Below are 24,462 nucleotides of genomic sequence, written 5' to 3'. Positions count from 1 at the left end.
GATTGAGGTCAGGGTTCTGTGTGGGCCAGTCAAGTTCTTCCACACCAAAGTCATCCAACAATGTCTTTATGGACCTTGCTTTGTGCACTGGGGCATGGTCATGCTGGAATAGAAAAGGGCCTTCTCCAAACTGTTCCCACAAAGTTGGAACCACACATTGTCCAAAATGTCTTGGTATTGGTAAAGCATTAAGATTTCCCTTCACTGGAAGTAAGGGGACTAGTAAGGGACTCCTGAAAAACAACCCCCATACCACTGTCCATCCTCCACCAAACTTTACAGTTGGCACAATGCATTTAGGCAGGTAACATTCTCCTGGTATCTGCCAAACTCAGACTGCCAAACAGAGAAGCGTAATTCGTGATTAGTCCAGTGGCAGCATGCTTTACACCACTTCATCTGACACTTGACATTGGCATTGTGCTTGGTGATGCATGGAGCCGCTTGGCCATGGAAACCCATTCCATGAAGCTCCCGCCGCACAGTTTTCGCTGATATTAATGCCAGTAATGCGTCTCAGCACTCGGTGACTTTGTGTGGTCTTTGGCTTCATGGTTGAGTTACTGCTGTTCTAAATGCTTCCACAAAACATTATAAAATCTTAACAACCCAAATTTTGAACAGTAGTGTATATATTTAAAATAGTGTGTGTACATATACACATTTTTTTACATTTATATTTATATACAAAAAATATAACATTTTGCACAGCTTCTACATTGAATTTTTCTAATTGAACACATAATTATGGTTCTTTGCTAATTCTATTATTTTTCATATTAAATTGTTAGAAAGAGAACTGTCACAAGACTTCTTTTTCATTACACCTTTGATATACTATACTATTTTCACTCAGATCTGGACAGAATCAGTTGTGATTCTGTAAAATGGGATGCAGCTTCTGTGCGTTGTTTATTTTCTCACTGCTGCCACCTCTAGCCCATGGCCCATTCTTTTTCCCAGCCTGCCTTTCATTGAGCTTTTGTCTCAGGTCTAACAATTCCAGTCCATTGATCTCTGAAGACATTATAATGGGGTCTGGGGTTTTGATTAACCCTTGTGTCAAGACTAGGATTCCACCCAGTCAGAGAGAAGGAAAATACACAATGACATGGAGGGGTCACACCGGATGATAAAGCTTTTCACTGACAGGCATCTGCTGTTCTTTTTGTTACTTTCCATCCTGTATATATGCACATATAAATATTTAATGAAAACATCCCAAAGCCCACACTAATAAAAAAATATGCAATCCTTTGCAACAACTTTCTACACCTCTGAAGCCCAATAGTGGATAAAGGATGAGAACTATGAATTTGAACTCATAATTTCAATTGAACTTGCGGTCAATCAGTTTTTGACTCTCATGTGATTTAATCGCTTTGAAAGGCAGTGTACATTATCTCTGAAAAGCTGGATGGAGTCACGAGTGCTCTTGTAAATAGATACATGATAGAGTGAGAGGTGGATCGTTATTTCAGTTTGCATGTGATTGCCTGAACTGCTCTCTGGAACACTTCTGTTTGCTAACAATTACATCATGCTAATGGGCTGTCACATGAACTGAGGCTTCTTCCTCGAAACTTACACAACACCTAAACTATGACTGAAAATAGGCATGGTAATTGTAAGGAATTTAACAATTCTAATTGTGATTCTTTTTCCATTTCCTTATTGATTTCATAAATATGGGACCTCAAACTACACATTCTTAGAGTGTACATTACAAGTTTTTAAAACTCATTGAATTCATGTTGGTTGTATGTACTCATCTCAATTCAATGCTTCTTTTAAAATATATTTTTTAAGGTAAAAATTATATTTTAGAAATATCAAAATACTTTTGGTGAGTCTCACCATATTTTACAAACTGAACGTACCTTGCCTTGCTTTTTAAAAAAAAAATCAATTGATCTGATATTTCATAAGATTTATTGACCTTGACGCATGAGGGCCTGGATGGGTCCTCTTTATGATATAATTTCCTGTTTGATGTTTTTTTTTTTTTCTTGCATGTCACACCACATTACGTGATTTGGTTTTTAATTGTTAAGGAGCAGTTGTGTCAGAATTTTCTTCTTTTTTTTAAATAATAATAACAGATTATGCCAAATACTTAGTAAGGTTTTCAAAAATTTAATTATTTAATTTTTTCCTTTATTATGATATCAGGACATGTTGTGCTATGGCATGGACCTAAAAAATATGTTGTCTACTGCATAAAAACCGGTTCTAGATTCTCAGCCTTACTAAGAAACTTCTTACTGAACCTTTAAAAAAATATTAATGTCTACTCAAAAGTTTTTGTTTTTTTCATCTAAACAAGTGTAAAGTGTGTATAAATGCTATAGAGCATTCAAAATGTCACTCTACATTTTTCATGTCCACTTCTTGCAGCACACCTATGTTTTACTTTTGACTATTTTGCAGTGCCATGTCCTCTTTGACAGTAAGCAGGTCAAGGTGTGATAAATGCAAATGCTGTAAATTAAAGTCTAGCTCAATGAGTATATTTTCTGGACAAGTCTGACATGAGGGAGAGTGATTTAAGCAGTGTTACCCATAGCTGGCATATCTACCTTGGACCGAGGGGTTAAATAAACCAAGACCTCTGTGTTTAACTGCAGGCTATTCTGGTGTTTGTAGCTTGTGTGTGGGAACCCCTGCAGGTCTCTTAACGTCTGAACCTGCTTGCCTTGATTAGTTGCAGGTCAACATTTTTTGATTGTTATCTGCCCTGTGTGAGATGAATAGCTTCCTACAGCGAGTGTCCCTGAGGGGCAACACTATCGCTCCACCGTTTCTGGTATCATGAATGATCGGCCCCATGAAACCTTCGGCCCCATAAAACAAGCTGTCTTATTCATCAGTGGAGGTCCAGAGCGAAGAGAACAAAGTTCCTGAAAATAAATAAAGTAAAGCTAAGCATTTCACCCATCACTGGAGTTAATACAGGTGTTCACAGAATTCCCAGGGTTGACCTGCTCAGTTAAATCAAACTGGACACGAGGATTGGGATGTGAGATTCCTGGTACAAATTTGCAAGTATCACCATAAATTACATAAATAGACAGAGAGCAGACACAGCGGGCAGATGCTAGGACCTACTCACTTGTAGGCTTGACGTACACCTTCAATTTCAAACACGGCTTCCCACCGAGGTTGGGGTGTGGTGAGGCTGTGGAGAGACAGAGAGGTTGAAAATTACTGTTAATATTCCTCACAGACTGATAAAACTATGTGACTTGACATTATTTACTTAGAAATAGCTTAAAAGTACAGTTCAGAGTTCAGAAATTAATCAGTGTTATAAACTATGAAAAGTAGTGAAAATCAAAAGAAAATAAACTAATGTGTCAGTATATACTTGTAAGAATTTATACTTATTTTAAGAATTTAAAATACTACTTAAAATACTATTTAAAAACTACTCATCACACCCTGCAAATGACGTAACTGAATCAAAGACAATTGTGCAGAGTAAAACTTATGACTTCCAGTCCTTTATTGTAAGTATTAAAATGATGGGGTAAGATGCTCTCCGGGGCAAGATGACCCCCCACCTTAATTTTTTCTCTTGGCCATAGATGGCACAAAATCTCATCTCAACACTTTTGACAAATCGCTACGCTATTTTTAATTTTGTCATTTTATCTGAATATCAACATTTGTGAGATTTATTCAGTCAAAAGAGTTTTGAGGTTCATTCTAATGAACTGAACAGTGCGAAGACACTTTATTACACTTTATTTAGACACTTTATGTTCCTGCATTCTTCCATGAATGAGTGTATTTTAGCATTATTAACTCTTGGCTATGACCCATTTCAGGGGCAGCCAAAATTACTTTAAAATCAATCAGAGCTAAAAGTATCTTTATGTTTACATGTATAACTTCATATTATAAGGCTACTTTCTACAACCCTTTATATCCTTTGTTTACAGTGAGATTTGCTGAATATGTTTCTCCAGTCTTTCAAAGAGTTGAAAACAACAGTGAGGAATCGATTCTAGATTCTCAGATTCCAGAACCAGGAATCGGAGCCCATTCAAAAAAAATGTTGGAATTGAACAGTCTTATTTAATACTTATTGTATTCATTCATTGGGTTATTAAAAAATCTATGAATTAGATGTACATTTCATACATCACTTTTCATTAAAACCTGTAGGCTAACCGAGTTAAATCATTCAATTTGAATTCATAGTTTTGCTATTATGAAATATGGGCATTTATATAATAAAAATATTAAGTAAATATTTATTTGTCTGTATACAAGTCATAGAAAAATTAATTAATTAATTGCAGCAGAGCCAATATCTTTATCTGTATCTATATCTGTAACAATCTCAAAATTATTTGTGTCTGTGTTTCTATTCAGATTTCTTTTTCCATATCTTCCATACAAACTTTGTGTTCTGTCAGGACAGGACAATCATAAAATAGCTGATAAGAGAACATGGAAGTTGAAATAAAATATGGTTGAAAATTGCTAAAATATATTTTACTATACAAATGCAAATCTGAACAAGTTAATACATAAATGCTTGCTGGCTCTAAGAACATAAATATTTAAAAAGACATATAAAGTAGTAGAAAAGGTGTAAGATGTAGTATTTTAGTAGACATTATCCTTGACAAAGCTCTGAGAAAACTTCTTTCTTCCATCTTAGAAATATTGCCAGATTACATCCAATGCTGCTGAGAGATTGATTAACACTTTTGTGTTTTCCCGTATTGATTATTGTATATAAATATTTCTTGTTGGCTGGGGTGTCAAAAGCTACCTTAAACAAATTGCAAGTATTTTGTAAATTGTATCAAATTTTTCATTGTGCTTATTTTATTTGGTGTATTGTGTTGTTTTAATTTTATATTGTGTATTATTTAATATGGTGTATTTTTGTTGTTTTATTTGTTTCTGTAAAGCACTTTGAAATGTACATTTAAAGGCGCTATAGAAAATAAAGGTTTGAAGCCATTATCTGTGCCTTTCCAAATAAGGTATTCAGCTTCAGGCACATCCCTAATATATAGGTTAGGCTGGTTAGCAAGAATGACCATTAGACCCGGCTGGTAGAATGTTTACTTCTGATGTAACTTCTGAAACTTTACTGTTGTGCTTTATAGCATTGCAAGGTATAAAAAGTCAAGACAAAGACCATGTGGTCCTCCGACAGTAAACACATTTAAGATTCAGTCTCGTTGGTAAGGCCATGTCTACTGACACCATGGCAACCAGGGGCTATTGTACTCTCTGAACCAGACAAAACATTTACCTGAAGAGCAATGAACAAATTTCCATTACTCTGCCATGTGAGTCTCTCCCTCTTTTAACCTCATACACACTACACATATGAAAAAGCACTTAGAGTCTGTTCTCCATTGAAAGTCTAACTTCATTCTGGCACTCGTTTCCCCCCATCTCCTTCAAAAGCACACAAATGGATTTTTGGCTAATTTTTTAAGATTGCAAATGGAAAACAAATCATGATTTTGCCATGACACAGTTTTCAGCTTGCTCTTCAGATACATAAAAATTCCTTTAGCAATTACCACAAATCACTCAGCAGCTCAGCTAATGTAGAGCTGATGTGTTCTGCACAAAAAAGCTTCTTTTAGGTGAATTCTGCTCTAACAGGTGTTCTTAAGTGTGTGGATATAAAATTGGCACATGGTGTTCTCATACTGTCAAAAAATACAATATCAAAATCTGAGGTTACATTTTACTTTAGTGAACAACATAAATCATTCATACAGTTCTTTTATACGGCATTTTTAATGCACTTTAAAGACTTTTAAAAAGTACGTAACTATGCATTGTACTGCCATGTTTTTAATCGTACAATGTTAGTACTAAGGTATTCTTTGAAATATCTTGAAGTACCATGTAAATACAATGGAAAATTAATATGGTGATTAATTATACAATCATTCAGTTCTAAGAGAAAGACTGAAATCTACTTAATTATATGAAAAATATATAAAATTGTGTGTTTGTGTTTGTAAATGACATCTCAAAGTTGTTTTCTATGCAACTATCATCATCAACTAATACTGAACTACTAATTAAAAAACAAAGATTTCTCAAACACTCCTATACCATCTTTTATTGGTCAGAAAAAAAACTAGATCTGCCCCAAAATCACACCATTGTGTGAGCCACTGCTACTATGTTGGGCTGGTTGAAATTCTCAAAGAAACAAAAAAATGTTTTGAAAGTGCCCCAGAGACACAGTGTTTTCAGTTCAAAATAAATAAATAAATAATAAATAATAGTGTACTTATGGCTATGGCTATTAAACTTTTTTTTAAATGTCACATTTCATCAAAAATATAAATGTAAAATATTTAAAATATAAATGTAAAATATTTGGTGAAAGGAAATTTTCAGACTAAATTATGATTATGGACACATGAGGAGAATTATAACAAAAGAGTGATTTTTGAAAGTGTGTTTGTATAAACAGAGGGCTATCAGAGATCTGGTGTGTTGTGTGTGTGTGCTGGGAGTCTCCGAAATTCTCATTTGCCATATTCAAGCACAAGGCCTGTGAGAATGTCACAGTTGCCATTCACTCAGTCACCCTCTCTGGTGGGTCGAGGCGGGGTTGACCCAAAGGTGATGGACATCCTCTATTGTTGTGGGATACCAAACTAAGCCCCCCCCCCCCCCCCCCCAGGAACCCTGTGGCAGACCCCTTTGCCTCATAACCCCAGGGGCCATGACAGCAACAATATTGATAGTAGCCAAACACTTCTCTGGAGGAGGAGACGGCCTCGTCTGATGAATAGCCAGACTAAGTACTTCTCAGCCCAGGCCGCTGTCTTGAACAAAAGGTGCATAATAGAGGGTCTCGCACCAAGCGACAGGGCGGACTGCATTAAAAACAACTCAGGACAGGCATAAAAACACCCAGCCTCGAGTGCAAACTTTGAACCCTGGGTTCTTTCTTTCCTTTCTTTTTTTCTTTGATTGACCCTCTTCTGTGTCTCTGTTTTCCCCTTGCAACTGGGGTGAAAATGTCCCATGGCTGGAAGGAAGGTCTGGGACGCCCTGCTGGTTTGGTGACAATTCTGTGACGCCCACCACGTCAAATTCCTGGACAGCCATGATATTTGAAGCGATTCTCATTTGAGACACTCTGTGCCTGCTTTGGGTCAGACTAGCAGACAGTGATATATTTCGTCACATTTATGAATCATGCTAACTTACAAAAGGACTTTTTTTTTTAACTTTATAACTAATAATTTATAACTTTAAGAAAATTCTGTCACTATTTATTCACCCTCATGTTTTTCCAAACCCTTTTCTTTTTCTTCAGTGGACTGTTTTTTTTTTTCCCTTTCAATGAAAGTATAACAAAAGCTAAAGCATCAAGTAGGGCTGCACGATTAATCGAAATTAACCCGAAATTGTGCTTAAACCACCATTATGAACTCTCAATGGCTACGATTTATTTCATGTGAAGCTTGTCACGACTCTGTGATCAGTAATAAATGTTGCATCATCTCAAAGCACTGAGTTTGAGTCACTTATAACATGCATTTGAAAAAGCAACATGCATCAAACATCCAAACAGGAGAAGCATTTATGAACCTCTTGTCCAACAAAAGATAACATTTTATAACATGTTTTTACTCCGAACTCACTTCATAACATCAGTTGAGTGTTTGGAATAACATCCTTCTGTGAGATGATGTGGCTTCTTACACAGAATAAGGCGCACAGCATATTATTTCACAGTATTCTATACAGTGATAAAGGCAATGTCGATTAACATTGCATTATAGACATACGTTATTATCATGAAAATACTTGAGAAGGCTTGAAGAACTCAGATAAACTATATATTGTCGTAGTCGTGTGTTTATTAGTCATGTTTGTGATGAGCAGGGCAGGCGAGAGCCGTGAGGGAACAGCGTGAGGCCGGTGACGCGAGAGTTAACGATCTTCACCTGCGAGTCGCACCGGCCTCGAGTCTCTCACGGAGGAGCTCCGGAAGCATAAAAGGAGGAGCGACGACAGTGAAGGACGAGAGAGGACCAGGCCTGGATATTATTTTATGTTTTATTATGTTTGCGTGGCCGGCAGATGTCCGTGAGGGTCTTTACTTTTGTTTTGTATTTGTTTATTTTGGAATTAAAGTTGTGTTGAACGTTCGCCGGTTCCCGCCTCATTCTTCCTTATCTGCGAACTGTGTTACATTGGTGCCGAAACCTGGGAGGAAGGAGGGACATGCTGTCGAAGAGCCCTCGCTGCTGAGGGGGATCGCGGTGCTGCTGAGGGGGATCGCGGTGCTGCGGAGGTCGGCAGCGCGGGAGTGAAAACCGCAAGAGGCTGCCCGAGGCGGTGGTGCTGGAGCCTAGTGACAGGTGGGACGAAGAGCTCGCCGCTGTTCGCCGTGGGCCAGAGCCTGCTACCGTCCGCCATGAAGGGGAGGAGCAGGAGACGGCGGACTCGCTGCCGGCTGCCCTCAGTCGGAGGAGCCATCGCCGGCCGCCAGGGGGCAGAGGAGGATCGAGCCGTCCACTGAGCGTCCAGTACCATCGCATGGCACCGCGAGGAAGAGCCTCTCGGCTGGCTGAGGACAGTGGCAGTGTGTCCGGGAACCGGACCAAGAATTTTTTTTCCCTCTCTTCCCTCTCTCGTTCTGTCACTCCCTGTGCTTCCGTCTCCTTTTCTCTCGTCTCGTCTGTCCTTACCCCCAGGTGCTGCGGCCACTGAGACAGGCCCCGGGGGGGAGTAGAGCGCCGTCTCGGGCGAGCAGTCTATGTGATGAGCAGGGCGGGCGAGAGCCGTGAGGGAACGGCGCGAGGCCGGTGACGCGAGTGTTAACGATCTTCACTGGCCTCGTGCCGTTCCCTCACGGCTCTTGCCTGCCCTGCTCGTCACAATGTTTAATCAATCAAAGTGTTTAAATCTTCTGTTTATTCAGCTACAGTGATAGTATGATGCCCATGCAAAGCATATTTGGAGTTTCTATGTGAGAGCACCCTCTGGCTTTCAGATGGAGCAGCATTTACTACTGATCACAGAACCGAGCTTTCTGACAAGCTGTGCATAAAATCACAGCCTTTGTCAAAACGAGTTCGGTTTAACTCCCTGAGGTCTGAAAACGCGCCGGCGCATTTTCAGGTTTTTTTTCACATTGCAGCAAAACAGACTTAAAATACTCCATTTTTTGTCATAGAGACATAAGTAATACATCAATTGAAACTATAGAATATCTTCTTTTATTTGTATACACTCAGAGTAAAAACAAAATGTTGTGCTTTTTGCAAAATAAAGAAAACTAAAATGATGTATGATCTGTCCTCTCCCTCTGAACAAAGTTTAATCTGATAGTTCTCAGAAAATGAACTATAACTTAGTGACTACTAATCACAAAAAAGATAGACTTAGGTCTAAAGACACGTTGAAATGTAAGGTTTTAAATCATATAAGTCATATCGAAAACAAAAATTCTGTGTTTATTTAATCTGTATGAAAAGAGACACATGTCAGAAATCCGTGATTCAGCTCATTATCTGCTAATGCGGCCACGCCCACGGAGCCAGCACTATTCAGACGCAAATTATGAGTCAATACAGGCATACATCATCTCAATCGTGTATTTATTGTCTTGAAAAGTGTTTATCTGTATGTACAAGCCTGTATGTTAGCGACCTCTGGAAGACATGCCGTTAGTTCCTGGTTCTTCTTCTTCTTTAGAATAATTTGTGGACTAAATGTGCACAGAGAGCGCCCTCCGGCTGCAAGAATTAATTGAAAACACCATTCCTGAAATGTCCTCTTATTCTTTGGAATAAATTGTGGACTAAAGGTGTACAGAGCGCCCTCCGGCTACAAGTATGAATTGAAAACACCAGCGCTCATAGTGATAACAATGAATATAGAATAAATATAACTCTTCTGTATAGAAAATTGACATAAACATATGAGAACCCATCAATATTTCTCCAAATGTGAATGCTTTTAAACTAAAAACCTATATTCAGACTCTTTGCATCACAGAAATACATTATATTTTAAAGAATATAATAGAATACCATTATTTTAAATTGAGCTGAGACATGATTACAGAGGTTTTTTTTCACAGCCTACCTGACTGAAAGGCCTCATTAATATGCAGCACGATTAGAGGTTCTTTAAGCAATTCTTTTGTCTTCTCAGGTGTAAATGAGCCATTATTCATGATGATTCACGCCTCCATGCATACTGTGTTTCTTGACAAAAAGTGTCTTACAAAAACTAAATCAATATATTGTGTTATATGAACAAGTAGGCATTATAATTTTTTACATAATTTTGAAGCAAAAACTCTAGTCTACAACCCCCAATACCCAGAAGTCTTGTAAACACAGATTTAATATATATTTTTGGCCTTATTTCAGTGACTTATTTATTTATTTATTTTTTCAATAACCACGCAAACGTTATTCCTTCAAAAACACAAACATGTGCATACATGGTCCTCACATATTATGGTAGCCTAGTTTGTGCTGAATACAGTGTAATAACACCTTTGTCATTAATATGTTTATGAACAACTGAAAAAAGCACAAATGTCAGGGTATGTCAAAACTTCTCCAGGCCCCAAATCAGCCTCAGACTCCAGAGGGTTAATTTCAATTAACTGTGCAGCACTAGTATCAAGCTCCAAAAATAAACAGAAAAAAACGTTATAAGTACCATAAATGTAGCACATATGACCTGTGCACTATACTCTTTCCTATAAAGCCATATACGATAGCTTTGTGTCAGAAAAATACTGAAATTTGTGTTCACATTTATGTCTGCTACTGCTATCAAATCTCATTTTCACTTCATGTTCAAACTTGCATTGACGTGTTTTTATGTACAAGACACGTAAGAACCAATGGCTTTTCAAACCTGTTTTGATGAGTTTTGATGTGCCATATCTGAATGTGAATGAGATTTATACTTAATTGTGCTTTTGTTGTCCCCTTTGGAGTTTGAGAGCATCCTACATTCACCATCACTGTATGCAAAAGAGCAGAACGAATATACTTCTAATTTTCTGTTGTTTGTGTTCTAATGAAGAAAGTCAAAAAGGTCTTGACCTCATGGCAATTCATAACTATTTTATGTTTCATCAAATTGTTGGCAAATTCAGATGAATTCAATTTTTAATAGTATGTTTTCGAATTTAAATTGTATGAATTAAAACATAAAATAGTTAAATTTTATCATGATATCAAATTGGGTTCAGAACAACATTTTCATCTTTAGGTGAGTTATCTCTTTAAGACCATGATGTGTTTTACTTGTGTTGATAAAAGTTAGCATTATCAACAATCTTTATGTTACATAGTAAAAGGTATTACTACTCCTTTAAGCACAGAAAGCCCTCAGTAATTCTGGCCTCTAAATCTTTGGCTTTTAGATACAACAGATGGCCATGAACTATTAGAAATGACTCGTCAACGATTATTAGGACAAATGTGCTTTTAGATTTCAAAAGAGCAATTTGTGTGACTATGCTTTTAGGATCAGTTGTCCAGGCACACAATGGGAGGTTATAGTCATGAGCAGAGCTACAAGTTGTGTCCCCCTGAGCACCAAATCTCTGAACTGCTGATCCCTGAGGTCACAGGGACAGTTCTAAGGCAATCCGGGACATGGTAAGCAGGGTGAGTGGTAAAAATCATGCCATTCTACTTAATGAGCTGCATTCATTTAGGATGAAAAGCTGCATTCTTCAGGAATTATCACAGGAAAACTTTTCTCTCAAACTCCGTTTTCTCTTCTAAAAGTCAGAATAAACACACACAGACAAAAAAAGAATAAGTGAGAGCAAAAAAAAAAAAAAAAAAAAAGAGTGGAAAAAAATGCCTCATTAATGCATCCGGCGTGCTGCCCTGAGCCTTTTCCTTTTGCCTGTGCCCAGCGGGAGCCCTTTTTATCAGGCCAAAGGACACCTTTCACAAGACCATTAGTGAAACAGGGACAGATGCACCCCAGCAAATCCCCCCCTGTCATGCAAGTGAGAGCGAAAGAAGAGGATAAAGCAGAACCCCACTTGATTCGTCCGGCCATGCAAAGGTCTGACCTTGAGGCGGTGGGCGGGCCGCCTCCGGAGGGAGAGGTGTTAGGCCTGTCATCGGGGCACCATCCCGAGCCAAAAACTCCCCCTCCAGGTTAATGGCTTTTAGCTGTTGTTATCTGAAAAATGGTAATGGATGGCACCCCAGAAGCTGCAGATGCAATTACTCCCATCAGGATCCTTCTGTTAAATATGATTTGACCAATCAGCATAATTTGGACAGTTACGCATGATGGCCTTGGTAACTGGTTTTGCACCGATCTCACCCAGAGAGGCAAAGTGCACTGCTAATAGTGCACATGCCATTCAACAAATTGACATTTTCATCAGACAGAGACATTAGGACACTGCCAAACTCTCCTCCCAGAGGAGTTCAGGGGTAGAACAGGACTTTCTGCTTCAATGACTCTGATTAAACTCTTAAACATTCAAATTGTTATAATAAATGTCTCCAATAAATGTTGGCATTGGAAAAGAGTGGTCCACCTGGCATAATGCATCAAAAGCAAATTAAATGGTTAGATAAAGAGGAAACAGCTTTTTGGAACACAAATGAGAAGTTTAGCATACAATAAAAGTGAATGTGACCATGGGTCATCAAGCTTTATAAATAATAACAACAACAACAACAAAAATGCCATAAAATTTACATAACAATACTGTATTTCTTACATAAAAAATACAATATTTATTGTGCTTTTAGTCATTTTTGGAACTTAACAGCCCTTGGCCCCCATTCACTTTCATTGTATAGAAAAGAGCAGCAACAAAATTCAGTAACACTTTATTTTAGTGCCATAGTTACATGTTACTACATGTACTTACTATAGTAATAACAGTAAATTATGCATAATTAAAAGTAACTAACCCTAAACCAAACCCTAACTGTAACTATAGTAAGTACATGTAGTTAATCAATAGTACCCAGTACTTATTTGAGTAATTACAATGTAACTACGGCACTAAAATAAAGTGTAGCCCAGAATTCAGCTAAATAACTCTTTTATGTTCCATGAAAGAAAGGCATACTGGTTTGGAATTACAAGAAGGTGATGGTAGAGTTTTCATTTTGGGGTAAACTATCTCTTTAAGCTCCTGCTGATGTGAAGGCCCATTCCTTCAGTCTTCATCAAACCTGATAAAATCTTCCTTCAGAGACAAACACCAGGGAAATAACAACACAAAAACTGAGAGTGAAGAACAAAATTGAATGTTATTCTTGTGATATCAAATCAGGGAGATTTCGGGAGACTTATGTTTCTCTCTGTTTACTCTGGGAAAACCCGGCTACTGTAGATGAGTCACTGTTTACTAGCCACTTACAAACAACATTCTGCTTCAAATACAACATTGTGCATAACAAATTGGTTTCATGTAAATTCATGATGTGTAACCTGTAATTTTAAATTTCAGTTACACTTTGCATTTGGTTCCATAAACCATATCTTTATAACATTAACCAAAGACTGACTGGCACATACTTTATTTTTTCTTCCAGCCATATGCCTCTAGAGACCACATAACAGGTTTCAGCAGACTGAACCATGTGGCACATGTTATTGATCAGATGTCGTTGTGAAGTCTACGCATCCTTATTAAGTCTTCCTTTACCCTCTACACCCCAGTTCCTGTAACCCAAGAACCATCATTTCAGTGAATGATTGCACCCTGGGGCCATACTGACACCTGGTCACAAGAAAACATAGATGAGGGATTCGAAGTTGAAGTCTGAGAGTTAGAAAGGAGAAGTCTACTCACAGATGTAGTAGTATTCGTGGCCTGGGCGAAACTCAAAGCCCAGAGAGAAGGGTGTGAACAGCTGGAACTTCTCTGAGAACTTAAGGGGCCCATTCGGACTCATTGGGCGGTTGCATTCCCAGCGCTTGAAGCCTTTCATGTGGTGGTTGCAGGTGGTGTAGCCATCATAGTTGACCATGAAAAGGATGTAGCGTTCCATGCGCTCCTGAGGAAGATGGTCCTCATAGTGTGGACAGTAGATGTCCAGATAGTCGTTGATAGCCACCTCCACTGTGTATTCGCCATGCAAGAATCTGCAAAATAAACACAAACCTTACTTGAGATTTACAAAACTGCAAAAGTTCTTACAATGACAGGCCGAAAGATTGATAATGTAACATCTTTTAACACAAAACTCTTTTATCAGACAAAAAAGAAATTGCTAGAAGCTCCTGTCACTCATAGTGGAGATATCCTCCATGTTGCATGTGACAGGATGGGACTGGTCTAGGGGGACTTGGTGCTAAAGTCTGAACTGACTGGAATGACCAAGTGGAAGGAAGTGGATGAGCAGAGATTGATGGGTTCAGAGAGAGAAAACCACTTCATTAAGAGTTTTCACACAGTCTGGCTTCAGCCCAGCTCTTCTGAAATGAGTTTGCTGGCTGGGGCAATTTAGACACAAATTGAGCACCTGCAGGAAGGTACGACTCAAGGCACAGAAACGGCAGTCACTTCGCTGGAACTGTGACTTCATGTGCAGATGAACTACTGTATGGATATACTGTAGACCTAAAAAGCATTTGGACATTATAGGGACAGTTCACCCCAAAATAAAAGTTCTCTCATCGTTTACTCATTCTCACATCAATTTATTCAGCCTTCCTTTCTTCTGTGGACACAGACAAACCACGGATTTACTTGATTTTATTTATTTATTTTTTTACTGATATTGACATAATAAAAATGTTCTACAAGGAAGGTATTTAAACCTTTTAAAACCCTGTATTTTATTTTGATAAAATAACTATTTTTTTTAACTATACATCTGGTTTTCACCAAGAAAACAGACACAGCAAAACACAAACATGTGTGTGTGTCTGCGAACTTGTGTTCTTCAGATCCTCTTTTTCTGTCCACAGTGTGAAGATTACATGAATAAGATCTAACGAGAGACTCTAATGGTTTGTCACCAGTGCGGTTGACACACCTGCTCCATCCTCCATTCTTCACACCATCAAAGCAGCCCCCTTCACTACAGACACTACAGAACATAAGACAGCAAACTCAAATCAAGTGTTCACACTACGAGAAACCATACCAAGGTGCTTCATCCAATTTAACAGAATATCAAAGTGAAACAAAGACGAGATGAAATCAGAAGAAATGCACTGGGTTAACAAAAGCCTACACACAAAAGGTCTGTGCCAAAAATCAGTGAGCTGCCTAACTGCCTACATCCCTACTGAAATGGAACCTCATAAATGACAGATATGAAACATTTTAAATAGGCAGCAACTTACGCTTTATAAAAAAATACAGATGATGCAAGAAGAATGATGCAATATTAAAAAAAAAAAAAAAACACAATGAAGAATAACCTAATAATAAATTCTTCTTACATCTTGAATACATATGAGTGTACACAACTTAATCCTTATTTAAATTGATTTTTTTAAGATAGAAAAGTATTTTGCACAAATATGTTTTTTTGAGTTTTTGGGAAGTTGCGCCACATGACATTTAACAAGCTGATCTAACCTTGCCTTGTCATAAAAAGTTCAAATGATCTGATGTTTCTTTATGTTAGTTGAACCACATTACATTACAAATGTTTTCCAAATAGTAGTAAGCAGTGAAGCAGTTTTGTTAAAATTGTTTTTTTTTTTTTCTAATAAATAATAAAAGTTTATGCTAACTTCTTAATAAAGTTTTCTTTTCAAGTATTTTATTCTTTTAATGAGGACAGTTGTGCCACCCTGACATTTTTCATCAAAATTAGATTAATTTAATTCATATTTATTTTCAAATTTTCTCTCATCCACCACTTATTTTTCACTAAACTAACCTTCACAAGAACAAAGTGTTACTTTTTGAATTTGGCCAAAAGAAGGTATCTTTTAGAAAAGTCTTTGCATTTGGAGAGTGTCTATGATCCGGAGGCAGGTTTTGGAAAGGAACTAAAGACTTTTACAAACTATAAAACCTCCTCCCCAAAAAAGCAAATCACATGATACACACAAAAAAAAAAAAAAAATTCAAAAGCTTCATTTTGTCGGCTGTAGTCTATATTAATCAGAACATCACATGTCTGGAGGTCTTTCAGGGGAGAGAGGGCAGGGACAGGGCCAGGGGGTAAGGGGGCAGTAGGCGGGGGGTTTGGAGTGAGATTTGGCATAAGATGACAGCTAATCTAGGTCTGGAATTACTGTCAAAGGGCCAAGCCAGGCCAAACACCAGCTGTAGCAGCACATGAAGCTCCTCCAGACGTCTCCTTGCCTTATCATCGTAGCCCAGAGAACAACCTCATTCACACTGCCTGACTTTATCCTTTTCTCCATTTTTTTCTGTCACTTTTTTTCCTTGTCCATCAGCAATACTTTAAACCCCTGTGCTTATATAAATGGCAACATGGACTACATATCACTGATGTTGTCCTAGTTCGCCTCGTAGCCAACAAGCTCAATAAAACATCTAAAAAAAAAAAACCTCATGTTCATCTTATAGCGCCTCAGCACCTCAATATTTCTCTTCCTGGCAAGGGAAAATGCTTCATTCTCTGCAGAGATGCGTGTACTCCATCTTATTTTCTTCTTGTGTGTTTTTGTGTCACTTTGCCTCTAATCACAGCTTTCCAGTAAACGATATCGAGAGCTCAGTGAAGAGTAATGGAAGCAGAACTTCGCCATAGGATCCTCCTGATGTTTACGGAGCACTAAATTTAATCACCCTGCCATAAAAACATGTGTTAGCGGCCCTTTAATACAAAGTGCGTTATCATTACTACACATTCCGTGGGTCAGGCATATCTCTTTCAGATTCATATGGTGCATTACGCCTTAACAAATCGATATCAATGCCCCTTCCTCCCTTTCACTCCCAGATGTCATTAAATCCGGAGGAGTCAGCCAAATGATCCAACACACTGAGGCAACACGTCATTCCCTTTGATTCAAAAGTATCTTGTTATAAAAAATGACCTTACAGCCGGTGGCTTGTGGGTACACGGTGGCGGAGGGGGGAGATGACAGATGGAAATATCAATAAGTGAGCCCAGAATGTTTAGAGAGAGCTAATGCATGCAGTTTGGTGAGCTCGCTTCATCAATCACACTGTATTCACCAGTCTACCTCCTCAAGTCCTCTGAGCACAGTCCTGATCAGACCTCCCTGAACTCCTCCTCTGCTACATCAACAGCTGATCTCATATCAGCTCTAAATGAGCTGTATAGCCTCCCCTTCTCAGTGTGATATTTTCATCATGTCAACAATCCAGTTAGAACCCCAAAATGGTTCTACAGCATGATGCCAAAAAGGAACCTTTTTGGTTTTAGAAAGGACTTCTTTTAATCAACCTAAGAGAAAAACTCACGAGACATCCTCATTTTAGGACCGTGAGATTGAATGGATAACAAATTGGGACCTTTGCTAGTTTTTTCTCAGAACTTTCTCCTAAGATTTCTCAATAATGTGGGCTGAGATTTGTCAAGATAAGCTATGTAATCAAAAGTCTGAATGTATGAACTCATGGAAACCAAATGATCTGAGCTTTGCTATCTACTTCACTTTCATTTTTTTATATTAGGCCTACAATTGTCACAGTTGGTTCTGCAATGCAATGCATTATTCCTCAAGTTCTCTTGAAAGAACCCCAGAAACAATTCTGAACATATAATTTACAACATTTTTTAACCTCTAAAAAAAAAACAAGCCAACTCAACACTATACAGCAATTAATGGAAGTAGGGTTATTTGCAGTAATTAAGGTGAAGCAAAAAAAAAAAAAAAAAACTATTGAAGGATATTTATTTTTAAGGCTGATAATTTTTTCTTCACAAATTTGGTTTCATTCATTACTTTATTGATGGCTTCTAAAATAAAAAGAGAATTTCAGATTTAATTTTTATGTGTGCAATCGGTGAGGCCATTAGATATTACATCCTAAAGTGTAAAACCTGTACTTGCTCTTCCCATCTGGAGGAAATGTATGTGTGCAGAAATACAGCTCTGGATTTTGGGGCTCTCTGGGTCTTTGGTTCATTCTTCAGCCTCTATCATCCCCACAGGACATCAATTAATCAGACCAAACCACTCTCGTTTGGCGTGTTTAGAAGGAGGGTGACTCTCTGGGTGAACTTTCCTGGCGGTTGCGGTTAAAGAAGGGGTTTGAAGTGCTGTGATTTACGGCAGTGTCTGGCCAGCAGAGAGCCTCAGATCCAGATTTCAGAACTTCCTTTAGTAAATGTTTGCCTGTAGAAGACTCTGTTTTGAGGCCCATAATTGGAAGCATCTTTAATGGAAGAGGTTAAAACCAAGAGAGTAGATCAGATAAGATAGAATACAAATTTATCGTGGTATTTAGAGGCTCCTGGTTTGTACAAACAGAGCCGCTTTGACTATTTGAGCCTTTAATGTGTGTCTCTCAAGCAATGTTGTGAATTTCAGAATTGGACTAATGAAGTGGAAAAGTGGTTTTGAGTGTTTTATAAATGAAACATCTATGGATTATATTTCTACAACCACCGAAGGTTGGGGTCGGGTGGGGGTCTACCTCTATACAACTGGATAAAGACAGTCCAGCTGCCTGCAAGGAGAGAAACAAGACGAGACAAGACAAGCCTGTTCGTCTTTAGAAAGCCCTAGACTTTGAGCCAAGTCATTCATTACATTTTGCACCACAACTTGCCACAGAGCAGATGCTAAAGTTTGCCAAGCTCTGCCAGGTCAAACAAAAATGATGAGTTTGTGAAGGTTTTGTGGAGTTTGGCTCTCATTTAGAAGCTCTTGTTGGTTTTGTCTGTCCTGAACTTAGTTGAGTGCAGCCAAAGCAAATATGTGTGTTTATTTTGCAATTAACCAATGACCTGGCCATAATAGTTTAGGGCAAACACAGCCAGCTAATAACCTGGCACAAGCCTCACACACTTCAGGGTAATTCTCCTTCAAATGCATCACCACCTCCAGCATGCTGCAGGGCTATATGCTGACCCTGCATGAGTTTCAGCCCAGTGTTTATGCCGAACCAAGGGGGAGGGCAGACAGGGTTTAGCATGAGTGTGTTTGTGTGCATGTGCGCGAGAATGGCCCTTTGTGCCGACGGCTCTGGGTCTGGAACCCATTTCCACATGCTCAGCTTGGGCTTGGTCTGTGGACTACCTCCCCCCATGTGGAACATGTTTATTGTTCTTTGTGTCAGGCAGACGCCGAGACCTCCATGGCCCCCTTTTCCCTCCACATCTCCCCGCAATCTCTCCTGTTATTCCAACTCTGCTTGAGCAATTTTTCTATCACAGCATTTATGCAAACGTTATCCCAGCTGACGTTCAGCCAGGGCTAAAAATCTTTGTCAAGGGGGATGGTTGAGAAAAACAAAACAAACAAAATAGAAAAAGAATAGGACAAAAGCCCCAGGGGACAAAACACATGTGCCTCGTGTGAGAGAAAAAGTAATAGTTGTTTTGTGCTCCTTTCTTAACCATTCTTTAACACAAAGTTATATGTTCAGGTGAGCAGGTCTGTGTGTGCATAATTATCCAGGTGCAGTGTGTTCTCTTGGAAGGTCAATGATCACATCCACCTTTTCTTCACATGGTGTCCTCATTTACCCTGGGCCATCGTTAGATAAAAGTGCCCCGTCCTTGCGGCAACACTACACCCCCTTATTTAATTACATTTTTATGCCTCAGCCTGCTTTGTAAGACATTTAGTCATTGAAAGACAGTGGGAGAAAATAGAAGTGACCAGTGCAGTCCGGCGAAATGAAAGAACTGCAAACAAATCTGTGTTCTATCATCAAAAGCAGAACAAAAGCTAGAGCAGCTGCGCTGGGATGCTCTCTGTCATTTTACTGCAGCTCTAATGGGCTGCTAATGGAGGATGTTTACACACACAGCAGCTTCACTACCTCAGTTCAGCTACTCTGCATGTTTACATCCGTGTATGTAAACTGCTTATACATATAAATTTTTTGAAGACAACAAATTTTCAAATTGGGATTTTTGCCTTTAATCGACCAGAACAGTAAAGAAGCAACAGAAATGATGGGAAGAGGGATCAGGAAATGGCCTGAGATGGATTCAGACCCAGGTAATCAGTGCACATGTTGTAGCATGAACACTGACAAGCCTCCAACATAAAGTACTTCTGGATAAGGACACAAAATTTGTCTGAAACAGATTTAATGATTTAGCAGATTTAATGATTTAACAATAAATATTCTAATTTCGGCCAATAACCGAAATATTTAGGTAACACTTTATTTTAGGGTCTTTTAACTATAACATATTACTAGAATATTGGCTATTTATTAGTACTTATTAAGCACATATTAATGTCTTATTATGCATGACTTTATTCTACATTTTTAATCCTACCCAATACCTAAACTTAACAACTACCTTATTAACTGTTAATAAGCAGTAAATTAGGAGTTTATTGAGGAAAAAGTCATAGTTAATAGTTTATATGTGTTCCCTATACTAAAGTGTTACCAATATTTATTATGCATTTTACAGCATAACTTTTCTCTTATGTTTTCAAAATCTTAAAACTTTACAGGTTTATATCAGATTTTGAATCCTAGATTGTCAAAGTGGTCTCAGATACGCCACTGTATTTGAGGGATTTTTCCCCCTTTTAAATGAACTTTTCTCAAACTTTATGATAAATACTGTTATCATGAGCTGAGGATGTCTGGCATTTATTTTAAATTAGCACGTATGGATCTCATCGTCACCACAAGCTCTGACAGCGAGTGTAATGAGGCTTCTCGGATTTAATGGCTCAGCTAAGAAACTTCCTCATACCTGCAGATCCCTGTTGAGAAGCCACTCTGCATCCCGTCTTTATCCCTTACCGCCCCCCAAAACACACACTTCCTAAACCAAAGCACACTGTTCCACCTTTAACAACACACAATGCTTAAAACACCACAAACCACCACGACACTCACAGACTTCCTACAACACACACACTCTCACCCAAAATACATATTCTTCTGAGTGAAGAGACTATTTATTTCCTCCCAAATCCAACAAAAAACAGCAATCTATCTGCAGGGTTGTGGAAGCAGGGAAGACCTGTGTGTGAGCGAGAGAAACAGCAGTAGTTTGTGGGTGGTAACGGCAGACGAGAGAGATTAAAAGGGATTTTTCTGGCACACACACCTTGAAAACAAGGTTTACCTGAAGCAAAAACACACATGCACCTTCATCACACAATACACTGAAGAAAAAAAAAAAAAAAAAAAAAAAACTGGTGTTTTTGAACAAACTTTGAAACAATTTTCTCTCAGAAATTGCTCAATTTCACAAATAATTAAAAGTAACACACTTGAATTAAAGAAGACAGTCTGAAGAAAAATGATTTTGAAACTTCAAGAGAGAAAAAAATTATAGTGTACCTACACACTTCTAACTTTCTAAGTTTATTATAATTACCAGCACAATCCCTAAGAGATAATATTTATCTAAAAAGTTACACACACACTGTATATTGTATAATGTATACACACACACACACATTTATAATCTTACACATATTTACTTATTTTATAAATTATATTAATATAAGACAAAATATCAATACAAAAAATATATATATTATAAAACATTATTATAAAACAGCAGCTCCAAGCCCCTTTGGACAGTGTTTCCATACTGAAGTCTTCATCAAAAATGAGAGAAAAAAGTAAACCAAATTAAATCCTAATTCAAGTATCCTATGAGCAGAGACATTTTAATCAAATATAACTCACGTTCACCCACTCGACTGTATATAAAAATTGCAAATTTTGACTGGCTTCTGACTGGCTTTCCCTTTTTTGAGCAGTCATAGCACTGGCAACAAAAAAATTTAATGGTAAGTTTGGGGTCAATATATATTTTTTTAAACAATTAATATTTTCATTCAGCAAGGACATATTACAGTATTTCACAATTGCTAAAGAACCCAATGCTCAGTGGCCTAAACCCATTTGTCGAATCAGTCACTTTGTAGGCAAAACCGTAAACAAGTTCAGGTAGTTAAGACACTGTTTGCAAATCTCATCCACTCTTTTTGCAAAACTCTAAACACATTCTTACTCACTAAAACACACTCTGCACTGTGTTGCAAAATGGTAAATACATGTGGCAAAAGTTAAACACAACTACAACACAGTTGTCATCCTTTAAACACAATGACTCCAAATTATTGACACTTATTTCTAATGATGTGATCTGTTGAAAAAAAAAAATAGTATAATTGTGTAAGAGGATGATGAGGAGAAAGAGCAAGGGGTGTGGAGACAAGGCTGTCAAGGCTGGATCCGGCAAGGTTTGTCCCTTTGCCTGGCATAAAGCAGCAAAAGTTTTTAGATGATGACATCTCTGTTTTCTGCACAGAGGAAAATAATTACAGTTGATAATAAAAATAATAATAAGAAGAAATGTTTCTTGAGCATAAATTAGCATATTAGATTAATTTCTGAAGGATGATGTGACGCTGGAAGTAACTATAAGTACGAATGGAGTTGGCTGCCGAAATTCCAGCTTTGTCATCACAGGAATAAATTACATATTAAAATATAAAATATATTTAAGTTATTTTATTGGTAACACTTTACAATAAGATTAGTTAACTACATTAGTTAACATGAACTAATAATGAACTCCACTTATACAGCATTTATTGATCTTTGTTAACGTTAATTTCAACATTTACTAATACATTATTAAAATCTTGTTAACATTAGTTAATGCACTGTGAACTAACATGAACAAACAATGAACAACTGAATTTTCATTAACTAACGTTAACAAAGATTAGTAAATGCAGTAACAAATGGATTGAAATGCTCATGGTTAGTTCATGTTAGTTAATACATTAACTAATGTTTAACTAATGAACCTTATTGTAAAGTGTTACCTTTTTTATTTATAGTTATTTTAATTTTTTATAATATTTCATAATATCAATACTGTATTTTCACTGTATTTTTGATAAATAAATGCAGCCTTAGTGCACATAAGTGACTTCTTTTAAAATCATTAAAAAATCTTACTACCCTACCCTAAACTTTTGAATGGTATTGTACATGGTATTGTACAAATATATTCTGAAAACATTTGAACAGGTGAAACATGGAAAACATACAGAGAGGTTGAGTGCACTGTTAACCCTTTTTACCTCGGCCATATTTAATCTCTTTCAGATTGTATAAAATGTGGATTTCATGGCATAGTACCAGATTACTGCGATTAAAGAGATTAAAATCCATTCTCTTTGCATGTTACCTCCTCTAGGGGGCTGCTGGGATCTGCGCAGTGTGATTGTGAGTGCTTTTCTCCACAGTGTGATAACATGCTGTTTTTCTCATCATGGGGTGAGTAAACACCTGTCTTAGAAAATACACCATCGCAAACAAACAAACAAGAGCGCAGTGAGATGCTCTGCAAGTGGAGCACGCTCGTGCGTACTGACGCGTGTACACATGCATGTAAAACTAAACACACATGCATATGCAGGAAACTGTATATGTCTCACACAGACACAGACACACACGCACGCACGCAAGCACACACACACAAACCATATATTCTTTCCCCTTACACTAAACCTACCCGTCACAGAAAACTTACTGCATTTTTATATTTTCAAAAAACATTTATTTTGATTTAAGCTGTTATCCACATTTGGACCAAAAAATGTCCCCACAAGGTCAAACATTTCTAGAATTGCCATCCTTATACTTCCTTGTTCAATACCTGAACCACACACATACAAACTCTAATGCCCTCCGCCTAATTGTCAATCCCAAAACAAAAACAAAAAATAGTTTGAGAACACTGCTCTCAGGTTTCTGCCTCTCGGCATAAAAAAAGGAATGGGTTGGTCAGAGGGTATCAAACAGAAAATGATGGTAATGCCATGCACTCTAAAGCTAAGTGTATCACCCATCCCACTCTCCCTGACCTGCCCTATTTGTCTTTTTTAACACCATTAGCAAAGTGCAGTGTAATAACGTTATAAAGCCCGCCCCGGCCCGCAGGAGAAGGATTGGGTGACGGACTCTCATCCACTCGCCGCTCTCATCTTGCCCGGCTTCTTTTAAAAGGGCTTGATGTATTCTTTTCTTTCTCACCTCACCATCATCTCACTCAGTCAAACATCTTGCACTGAATCCTTTCCCCTAAAAGCACTAACCACTGTTTCCATGCTTTTCTTGAGAGAAGATATTCTTTTAAAAAGATCCTCAACATGATGTGCTAACCCAAAAATGAACTTTTGTTCTAATTAGTTTTGTTAAGAAAGGGCTGTTGTGTGCAATCTGTTGGCTTCTTTGGTCAGGGGCTTTCAGAACGCCTGTTTCACTAATAAAAAGAGAATGAGACAAAACAGCAGGACCATGATAAATCATAATCATAAACCATGTGTTTTGTGTGTGCGCATGAAAGA

General features: G+C 37.9%; 1 protein-coding gene and 1 pseudogene across 1 annotated transcript in view; both read right to left on the bottom strand.

Annotated features, from left to right (window-relative positions):
• Positions 1–24,462, bottom strand: part of magi1b (membrane associated guanylate kinase, WW and PDZ domain containing 1b) — a 1,153,738-nt gene that overhangs the window by 102,817 nt on the left and 1,026,459 nt on the right.
• LOC125256356 overlaps positions 1–24,462 on the bottom strand; it is a 141,418-nt pseudogene that overhangs the window by 1,646 nt on the left and 115,310 nt on the right.

The sequence above is a fragment of the Megalobrama amblycephala genome, linkage group LG21 (assembly GCF_018812025.1).
Source record: "Megalobrama amblycephala isolate DHTTF-2021 linkage group LG21, ASM1881202v1, whole genome shotgun sequence".
Classification (NCBI taxonomy): Eukaryota; Metazoa; Chordata; class Actinopteri; order Cypriniformes; family Xenocyprididae; genus Megalobrama; species Megalobrama amblycephala.
Note: the sequence above shows the minus strand (reverse complement) of the source record. Positions and strands in the feature narration are given on the sequence as shown.